Raw genomic sequence first — 11,453 nt, forward strand, 5'->3', positions numbered from 1 at the left:
AGGAAAGTGTGCTTTAGGAGGGATTCACTGCAGTGATACGTCTGTTAAAGAAGGAAGCTTTTGGGACTGACTCTGTGGTAACCGCAATAGGCGCACATAGCTTTCCATTCACAGACGTCTAACCGTTAGACTATAGCATGTTCTGTTAAAGGGAAACTCCTTCAGGCGGAATGTCACTTCTCATAGTGTCTTTCCAGTGGAGGAAAGAAGATAGAACAAGGACGGACAGAGAGAACGTTGCAAACCGTGAGTGAAGTACAGGGTAAGGCACTTAGGCCTCTATGAGGCATACTGGAATTACAACACCGGAGATGTTCCACAGTGTCTACCTCTTCTCTTAAAGACTTCCAATATATGAGGGAACTGTGCTACAGTAAATTTTCACGACAGGGATGCATCTGTGCTCAGTTGAAAACTCTACAATGTGTCTGTGTAGCAATCATGAAGTGTTTCATACAGGCCCCTTAGAGTGGATGCGTAGGAAGGTATCTGATCAGGGAAACTACTTCAGGTGCGTACTCATTCATAACAGTGTTTCTCCTTTTAGGAATGAAGATAGAACAGGGACATACTAGGGGCATATTAGGTACTTTGAGTAAAGGGGAAGCTACGGCGCTTAAGCCTGCCAAACACATATTGGATGTTCACCACCAGTATTGTTCCGCACTTAGTTTCTGCGTCTAAAATGCTTCCTACACTGATAGGGAAGTGTGCTTTAGGAGGGATTCACTGCAGTTTTATGTCTGTTAAAGAAGGAAGCTTTTGGGACTGACTCTGTGGTAACCGCAATAGGCGCACATAGCTTTCCATTCACAGACGTCTAACCGTTAGACTATAGCATGTTCTGTTAAAGGGAAACTCCTTCAGGCGGAATGTCACTTCTCATAGTGTCTTTCCAGTGGAGGAAAGAAGATAGAACAAGGACGGACAGAGAGAACGTTGCAAACCGTGAGTGAAGTACAGGGTAAGGCACTTAGGCCTCTATGAGTCATACTGGAATTACAACACCGGAGATGTTCCACAGTGTCTACCTCTTCTCTTAAAGACTTCCAATATATGAGGGAACTGTGCTACAGTAAATTTTCACGACAGGGATGCATCTGTGCTCAGTTGAAAACTCTACAATGTGTCTGGGTAGCAATCATGAAGTGTTTCATACAGGCCCCTTAGAGTGGTTGCGTAGGAAGGTATCTGATCAGGGAAACTACTTCAGGTGCGTACTCATTCATAACAGTGTTTCTCCTTTTAGGAATGAAGATAGAACAGGGACATACTAGGGGCATATTAGGTACTTTGAGTAAAGGGGAAGCTACGGCCCTTAGCCCGCCAAACACATATTGGATGTTCACCACCAGTATTGTTCCGCACTTAGTTTCTGCGTCTAAAATGCTTCCTACACTGATAGGGAAGTGTGCTTTAGGAGGGATTCACTGCAGTTTTATGTCTGTAAAGAAGGAAGCTTTTGGGACTGACTCTGTGGTAACCGCAATAGGCGCACATAGCTTTCCATTCACAGACGTCTAACCGTTAGACTATAGCATGTTCTGTTTAAGGGAAACTCCTTCAGGCGGAATGTCACTTCTTACAGTGTCTTTTCAGTGGAGGAAAGAAGATAGAACAAGGACGGACAGAGATAACGTTGCAATCCGTGAGTGAAGTACAGGGTAAGGCACTTAGGCCTCTATGAGGCATACTGGAATTACAACCCTGGAGATGTTCCACAGTGTCTACCTCTTCTCTTAAACACTTCCAATATATGAGGGAACTGTGCTACAGTAATTTTTCACGACAGGGATGCATCTGTGCTCAGTTGAAAACTCTACAATGTGTCTGGGTAGCAATCATGAAGTGTCTCATACAGGCCCCTTAGAGGGGATGCGTAGGAAGGTATCTATCAGGGACACTACTTCAGGTGCGTACTCATTCATAACAGTGTTTCTCCTTTTAGGAATGAAGATAGAACAGGGACGTACTAGGGGCACATTAGGTACTTTGAGTAAAGGGGAAGCTACGGAGCTTAAGCCTGCCAAACACATATTGGATGTTCACCACCAGTGTTGTTCCGCACATAGTTTCTGCGTCTAAAATGTTTCCTACACTGATAGGGAAGTGTGCTTTAGGAGGGATTCACTGCAGTGTTACGTCTGTTATAGAAGGAAGCTTTTTGGACTGACTCTGTGGAAACCTCAATAGGCGCACATAGCTTTCCATTCACAGACGTCTAACCGTTAGACTATAGCAAGTTCTGTTTAAGGGAAACTCCTTCAGGCTGAATGTCACTTCTTACAGTGTCTTTCCCGTGGAGGAAAGAAGATAGAACAAGGACGGACAGAGAGAACGTTGCAAACCGTGAGTGAAGTACAGGGTAAGGCACTTAGGCCTCTATGATGCATACTGGAATTACAACACCGGAGATGTTCCACAGTGTCTACCTCTTCTCTTAAAGACTTCCAATATAGGTGGGAACTGTGCTACAGTAATTTTTCACGACAGGGATGCATCTGTGCTCAGTTGAAAACTCTACAATGTGTCTGGGTAGCAATCATGAAGTGTCTCATACAGGCCCCTTAGAGGGGATGCGTAGGAAGGTATCTGATCAGGGAACCTACTTCAGGTGCGTACTCATTCATAACAGTGTTTCTCCTTTTAGGAATGAAGATAGAACAGGGACGTCGGAGGTGCACATTAGGTACTTTGAGTAAAGGGCAAGCTATGGTGCTTAAGCCTGCCAAACACATATTGGATGTTCACCACCAGTGTTGTTCCGCACTTAGTTTCTGCGTCTAAAATGCTTCCTACACTGATAGGGAAGTGTGCTTTAGGAAGGATTCACTGCAGTGCTACGTCTGTTAAAGAAGGAAGCTTTTGGGACTGATTCTGTGGTAACCGCAATAGGCGCACATAACTTTCCTGTCTCCGACCTCTATCCGTTGGACTATAGCAAGTTCTGTGTAAGGGAAACACCTTCATGCGGAATGTCACTTCTCACAGTGTCTTTCCAGTGGAGGAAAGAAGATAGAACAAGGACGGAGCACAGAGAATGCTAAACCCTTTGGGAAGTAAAGGGTAAAGCATTTAGGCCTCTATGATGCATACTGGAAGTTATACACCTGGGATGTTCCACAGCGTCTACCACTTCTCAAAACACTTCCAATATATGAGGGAACTGTGCTACAGTAAGTTCTCACGACAGGGATGCGTCTGTACTCAGTTGGAATCTCTAGGATGTGTCTGGTTAGCAATCATGAAGTTTCTCCTAGAGGGCCCCTTAGAGGGGATGCGAAGGAAAGTGTCTGCTCAGCGAACCTACTTCAGTTGCATACTCATTCATAACAGAGTTTCTCCTTTGAGGAATGAAGATAGAACAGGCACTGACTAGGTGCACATTAGGTACTGTGAGTAAAGGGCAGGCTATGGCGCTTAAGCCTACCAAACACATAACGCATGTTCACCACCAGTGGTGATCCGTACTTGGTTTCTGCGTCTAAAACGCTTCCAACACTGAGAGGAAAGTGTGCTTTAGGAGGGATTCACTGCAGTGTTACGTCTGTTAAAGAAGGAAGCTTTTGGGACTGTCTCTCTGGTAACCGCAATAGGTGCACATAGCTTTCCATTCATAGACGTCTAACCGTTAGACTATAGCAAGTTCTGTTTAAGGGAAACTCCTTCAGGCGGAAATCACTTCTTACAGTGTCTTTCCAGTGGAGGAAAGAAGATACAACAAGGACGGACAGAGAGAACGTTGCAAACCGTGAGTGAAGTACACGGTAAGGCACTTAGGCCTCTATGATGCATACTGGAATTACAACACCGGAGATGTTCCACAGTGTCTACGTCTTCTCAAAGCACATCCAATATATGAGGGAACTGTGCTACAGTAATTTTTCACGACAGGGATGCATCTGTGCTCAGTTGAAAACTCTACAATGTGTCTGGGTAGCAATCATGAAGTGTCTCATACAGGCCCCTTAGAGGGGATGCGTAGGAAGGTATCTGATCAGGGAACCTACTTCAGGTGCGTATTCATTCATAACAGTGTTTCTCCTTTTAGGAATGAAGATAGAACAGGGACGTCGGAGATGCACATTAGGTACTTTGATTAAAGGGCAAGCTATGGTGCTTAAGCCTGCCAAACACATATTGGATGTTCACCACCAGTGTTGTTCCGCACTTAGTTTCTGCCTCTAAAATGCTTCCTACACTGATAGGGAAGTGTGCTTTAGGAGGGATTCACTGCAGTGTTACGTCTGTTAAAGAAGGATGATTTTTGGACTGACTCTGTGTTAACCGCAATAGGCGCACATAGCTTTCCATTCACAGACGTCTAACCGTTAGACTATAGCAAGTTCTGTTTAAGGGAAACTCCTTCAGGCGGACTATCACTTCTTACAGTGTCTTTCCAGTGGAGAAAAGAAGATAGAACAAGGACGGACAGAGAGAACGTTGCAAACAGTGAGTGAAGTACAGGGTAAGGCACTTAGGCCTCTATGAGGCATACTGGAATTACAACACCGGAGATGTTCCACAGTGTCTACCTCTTCTCTTAAAGACTTCCAATATATGAGGGAACTGTGCAACAGTAAATTTTCACGACAGGGATGCTTCTGTGCTCAGGTGAAAACTGTATAATGTGTCTTGGTAGCAATCATGAAGTGTCTCATACAGGCCCCTTAGAGGGGATGCGTAGAAAGGTATCTGATCAGGGAACCTACTTCAGGTGCGTACTCATTCATAAGAGTGTTTCTCCTTTTAGGAATGAAGATAGAACAGGGACATACTAGGGGCACATTAGGTACTTTGAGTAAAGGGGAAGCTACGGCGCTTAAGCCTGCCAAACAAATATTGGATGTTCACCACCAGTGTTGTTCCGCACTTAGTTTCTGCGTCTAAAATGCTTCCTACACTGATAGGGAAGTGTGCTTTAGGAGGGATTCACTGCAGTTTTATGTCTGTTAAAGAAGGAAGGTTTTTGGACTGACTCTGTGGTAACCGCAATAGGCGCACATAGCTTTCCATTCACAGACATCTAACCGTTAGACTATAGCATGTTCTGTTTAAGGGAAAATCCTTCAGGCGGAATGTCACTTCTTACAGTGTCTTTTCAGTGGAGGAAAGAAGATAGAACAAGGACGGACAGAGAGAACGTTGCAAACCGTGAGTGAATTACAGGGTAAGGCACTTAGGCCTCTATGAGGCATACTGGAATTACAACCCCGGAGATGTTCCACAGTGTCTACCTCTTCTCTTAAACACTTCCAATATATGAGGGAACTGTGCTACAGTAATTTGTCACGACAGGGATGCATCTGTGCTCAGTTTAAAACTCTACAATGTGTCTGGGTAGCAATCATGAAGTGTCTCATACAGGCCCCTTAGAGGGGATGCGTAGGAAGGTATCTGATCAGGGAAACTACTTCAGGTGCGTACTCATTCATAACAGTGTTTCTCCTTTTAGGAATGAAGATAGAACTGGGACGTACTAGGGGCACATTAGGTACTTTGAGTAAAGGGGAAGCTACGGCGCTTAAGCCTGCCAAACACATATTGGATATACACCACCAGTGTTGTTACGCACATAGTTTCTGCGTCTAAAATGTTTCCTACACTGATAGGGAAGTGTGCTTTAGGAGGGATTCAATGCAGTGTTACGTCTGTTAAAGAAGGATGATTTTTGGACTGACTCTGTGGTAACCGCAATAGGCGCACATAACTTTCCAGTCTCCGACCTCTATCCGTTGGACTATAGCAAGTTCTGTGTAAGGGAAACTCCTTCAGGCGGAATGTCACTTCTTACAGTGTCTTTCCAGTGGAGGAAAGAAGATAGAACAAGGACGGACAGAGAGAACGTTGCAAACCGTGAGTGAAGTACACGGTAAGGCACTTAGGCCTCTATGATGCATACTGGAATTACAACACCGGAGATGTTCCACAGTGTCTACGTCTTCTCAAAGCACATCCAATATATGAGGGAACTGTGCTACAGTAATTTTTCACGACATGGATGCATCTGTGCTCAGTTGAAAACTCTACAATGTGTCTGGGTAGCAATCATGAAGTGTCTCATACAGGCCCCTTAGAGGGGATGCGTAGGAAGGTATCTGATCAGGGAACCTACTTCAGGTGCGTACTCATTCATAACAGTGTTTCTCCTTTTAGGAATGAAGATAGAACAGGGACGTCGGAGGTGCACATTAGGTACTTTGATTAAAGGGCAAGTTATGGTGCTTAAGCCTGCCAAACACATATTGGATGTTCACCACCAGTGTTGTTCCGCACTTAGTTTCTGCGTCTAAAATGCTTCCTACACTGATAGGGAAGTGTGCTTTAGGAAGGATTCACTGCAGTGCTACGTCTGTTAAAGAAGGAAGCTTTTGGGACTGATTCTGTGGTAACCGCAATAGGCGCACATAACTTTCCAGTCTCCGACCTCTATCCGTTGGACTATAGCAAGTTCTGTGTAAGGGAAACACCTTCATGCGGAATGTCACTTCTCACAGTGTCTTTCCAGTGGAGGAAAGAAGATAGAACAAGGACGGAGCACAGAGAATGCTAAACCCTTTGGTGAAGTAAAGGGTAAGGCATTTAGGCCTCTATGATGCATACTGGAAGTTATACACCTGGGATGTTCCACAGCGTCTACCACTTCTCAAAACACTTCCAATATATGAGGGAACTGTGCTACAGTAAGTTCTCACGACAGGGATGCGTCTGTACTCAGTTGGAATCTCTAGGATGTGTCTGGTTAGCAATCATGAAGTTTCTCCTAGAGGGCCCCTTAGAGGGGATGCGAAGGAAAGTGTCTGCTCAGCGAACCTACTTTAGTTGCATACTCATTCATAACAGAGATTCTCCTTTGAGGAATGAAGATAGAACAGGGACTGACTAGGTGCACATTAGGTACTGTGAGTAAAGGGCAGGCTATGGCGCTTAAGCCTACCAAACACATAACGCATGTTCACCACCAGTGGTGATCCGTACTTGGTTTCTGCGTCTAAAACGCTTCCTACACTGAGAGGAAAGAGTGCTTTAGGAGGGATTCACTGCAGTGTTACGTCTGTTAAAGAAGGAAGCTTTTGGGACTGACTCTGTGGTAACCGCAATAGGCGCACATAGCTTTCCATTCACAGACGTCTAACCGTTAGACTATGGCATGTTCTGTTAAAGCGAAACTCCTTCAGGCGGAATGTCACTTCTCATAGTGTCTTTCCAGTGGAGGAAAGAATATAGAACAAGGACGGACAGAGAGAACGTTGTAAACCGTGAGTGAAGTACAGGGTAAGGCACTTAGGCCTCTATGAGGCATACTGGAATTACAACACCGGAGATGTTCCACAGTGTCTACCTCTTCTCTTAAACACTTGCAATATATGAGGGAACTGTGCTACAGTAATTTTTCACGACAGGGATGCATTTGTGCTCAGTTGAAAACTCTACAATGTGTCTGGGTAGCAATCATGAAGTGTCTCATACAGGCCCCTTAGAGGGGATGCGTAGGAAGGTTTCTGATCAGGGAAACTACTTCAGGTGCGTACTCATTCATAACAGTGTTTCTCCTTTTAGGAATGAAGATAGAACTGGGACGTACTAGGGGCACATTAGGTACTTTGAGCAAAGGGGAAGCTACGGCGCTTAAGCCTGCCAAACACATATTGGATATTCACCACCAGTGTTGTTCCGCACATAGTTTCTGCGTCTAAAATGTTTCCTACACTGATAGGGAAGTGTGCTTTAGGAGGGATTCACTGCAGTGTTACGTCTGTTAAAGAAGAAAGTTTTTGGACTCACTCTGTGGTAACCGCAATAGGCGCACATAGCTTTCCATTCACAGACGTCTAACCGTTAGACTATAGCAAGTTCTGTTTAAGGGAAACTCCTTCAGGCGGAATGTCACTTCTTACAGTGTCTTTCCAGTGGAGGAAAGAAGATAGAACAAGGACGGACAGAGAGAACGTTGCAAACCGTGAGTGAAGTACAGGGTAAGGCACTTAGGCCTCTATGAGGCATACTGGAATTACAACACCGGAGATGTTCCACAGTGTCTACGTCTTCTCAAAGCACATCCAATATATGAGGGAACTGTGCTACAGTAATTTTCCACGACAGGGATACATCTGTGCTCAGTTGAAAACTCTACAATGAGTCTGGGTAGCAATCATGAAGTGTCTCATACAGGCCTCTTAGAGGGGACGCGTAGGAAGGTATCTGATCAGGGAACCTACTTCAGGTGCGTACTCATTCATAACAGTGTTTCTCCTTTTAGGAATGAAGATAGAACAGGGACGTCGGAGGTGCACATTAGGTACTTTGAGTAAAGGGCAAGCTATGGTGCTTAAGCCTGCCAAACACATATTGGATGTTCACCACAAGTGTTGTTCCGCACTTAGTTTCTGCGTCTAAAATGCTTCCTACACTGATAGGGAAGTGTGCTTTAGGAAGGATTCACTGCAGTGCTACGTCTGTTAAAGAAGGAAGCTTTTGGGACTGATTCTGTGGTAACCGCAATAGGCGCACATAACTTTAAGTCTCCGACCTCTATCAGTTGGACTATAGCAAGTTCTGTGTAAGGGAAACACCTTCATGCGGAATGTCACTTCTCACAGTGTCTTTCCAGTGGAGGAAAGAAGATAGAACAAGGACGGAGCACAGAGAATGCTAAACCCTTTGGTGAAGTAAAGGGTAAGGCATTTAGGCCTCTATGATGCATACTGGAAGTTATACACCTGGGATGTTCCACAGCGTCTACCACTTCTCAAAACACTTCCAATATATGAGGGAACTGTGCTACAGTAAGTTCTCACGACAGGGATGCGTCTGTACTCAGTTGGAATCTCTAGGATGTGTCTGGTTAGCAATCATGAAGTTTCTCCTAGAGGGCCCCTTAGAGGGGATGCGAAGGTAAGTGTCTGCTCAGCGAACCTACATCAGTTGCATACTCATTCATAACAGAGTTTCTCCTTTGAGGAATGAAGATAGAACAGGGACTGACTAGGTGCACATTAGGTACTGTGAGTAAAGGGCAGGCTATGGCGCTTTAGCCTACCAAACACATATTGCATGTTCACCACCAGTGGTGATCCGTACTTGGTTTCTGCGTCTAAAACGCTTCCTACACTGAGAGGAAAGATTGCTTTAGGAGGGATTCACTGCAGTGTTACGTCTGTTAAAGAAGGAAGCTTGTGGGACTGACTCTGTGGTAACCGCAATAGGCGCACATAGCTTTCCATTCACAGACGTCTAACCGTTAGACTATAGCATGTTCTGTTAAAGGGAAACTCCTTCAGGCGGAATGTCACTTCTCATAGTGTCTTTCCAGTGGAGGAAATAAGATAGAACAAGGACGGACAGAGAGAACGTTGCAAACCGTGAGTGAAGTACATGGTAAGGCACTTAGGCCTCTATGAGGCATACTGGAATTACAACACCGGAGATGTTCCACAGTGTCTACCTCTTCTCTTAAACACTTGCAATATATGAGGGAACTGTGCTACAGTAATTTTTCACAACAGGGATGCATCTGTGCTCAGTTGAGAACTCTACAATGTGTCTGGGTAGCAATCATGAAGTGTCTCATACAGGCCCCTTAGAGGGGATGCGTAGGAAGGTATCTGATCAGGGAACCTACTTCAGGTGCGTACTCATTCATAACAGTGTTTCTCCTTTTAGGAATGAAGATAGAACTGGGACGTACTAGGGGCACATTAGGTACTTTGAGCAAAGGGGAAGCTACGGCGCTTAAGCCTGCCAAACACATATTGGATATTCACCACCAGTGTTGTTCCGCACATAGTTTCTGCGTCTAAAATGTTTCCTACACTGATAGGGAAGTGTGCTTTAGGAGGGATTCACTGCAGTGTTACGTCTGGTAAAGAAGAAAGTTTTTGGACTCACTCTGTGGTAACCGCAATAGGCGAACATAGCTTTCCATTCACAGACGTCTAACCGTTAGACTATAGCAAGTTCTGTTTAAGGGAAACTCCTTCAGGCGGAATGTCACTTCTTACAGTGTCTTTCCAGTGGAGGAAAGAAGATAGAACAAGGACGGACAGAGAGAACGTTGCAAACCGTGAGTGAAGTACACGGTAAGGCACTTAGGCCTCTATGATGCATACTGGAATTACAACACCGGAGATGTTCCACAGTGTCTACGTCTTCTCAAAGCACATCCAATATATGAGGGAACTGTGCTACAGTAATTTTTCACGACAGGGATGCATCTGTGCTCAGTTGAAAACTCTACAATGTGTCTGGGTAGCAATCATGAAGTGTCTCATACAGGCCCCTTAGAGGGGACGCGTAGGAAGGTATCTGATCAGGGAACCTACTTCAGGTGCGTACTCATTCATAACAGTGTTTCTCCTTTTAGGAATGAAGATAGAACAGGGACGTCGGAGGTGCACATTAGGTACTTTGATTAAAGGGCAAGCTATGGTGCTTAAGCCTGCCAAACACATATTGGATGTTCACCACCAGTGTTGTTCCGCACTTAGTTTCTGCGTCTAAAATGCTTCCTACACTGATAGGGAAGTGTGCTTTAGGAAGGATTCACTGCAGTGCTACGTCTGTTAAAGAAGGAAGCTTTTGGGACTGATTCTGTGGTAACCGCAATAGGCGCACATAACTTTCCAGTCTCCGACCTCTATCCGTTGGACTATAGCAAGTTCTGTGTAAGGGAAACACCTTCATGCGGAATGTCACTTCTCACAGTGTCTTTCCAGTGGAGGAAAGAAGATAGAACAAGGACGGAGCACAGAGAATGCTAAACCCTTTGGTGAAGTAAAGGGTAAGGCATTTAGGCCTCTATGATGCATACTGGAAGTTATACACCTGGGATGTTCCACAGCGTCTACCACTTCTCAAAACACTTCCAATATATGAGGGAACTGTGCTACAGTAAGTTCTCACGACAGGGATGCGTCTGTACTCAGTTGGAATCTCTAGGATGTGTCTGGTTAGCAATCATGAAGTTTCTCCTAGAGGGCCCCTTAGAGGGGATGCGAAGGAAAGTGTCTGCTCAGCGAACCTACTTCAGTTGCATACTCATTCATAACAGAGTTTCTCCTTTGAGGAATGAAGATAGAACAGGCACTGACTAGGTGCACATTAGGTACTGTGTGTAAAGGGCAGGCTATGGCGCTTAAGCCTACCAAACACATATTGCATGTTCACCACCAGTGGTGATCCGTACTTGGTTTCTGCGTCTAAAACGCTTCCTACACTGAGAGGAAAGTGTGCTTTAGGAGGGATTCACTGCAGTGTTACGTCTGTTAAAGAAGGAAGCTTTTGGGACTGACTCTGTGGTAACCGCAAAAGGCGCACATAGCTTTCCATTCACAGACGTCTAACCGTTAGACTATAGCATGTTCTGTTAAAGGGAAACTCCTTCAGGCGGAATGTCACTTCTCATAGTGTCTTTCCAGTGGAGGAAAGAAGATAGAACAAGGACGGACAGAGAG

Source organism: Neovison vison, chromosome 1, assembly GCF_020171115.1.
Source record: "Neovison vison isolate M4711 chromosome 1, ASM_NN_V1, whole genome shotgun sequence".
Lineage (NCBI taxonomy): Eukaryota > Metazoa > Chordata > Mammalia > Carnivora > Mustelidae > Neogale > Neogale vison.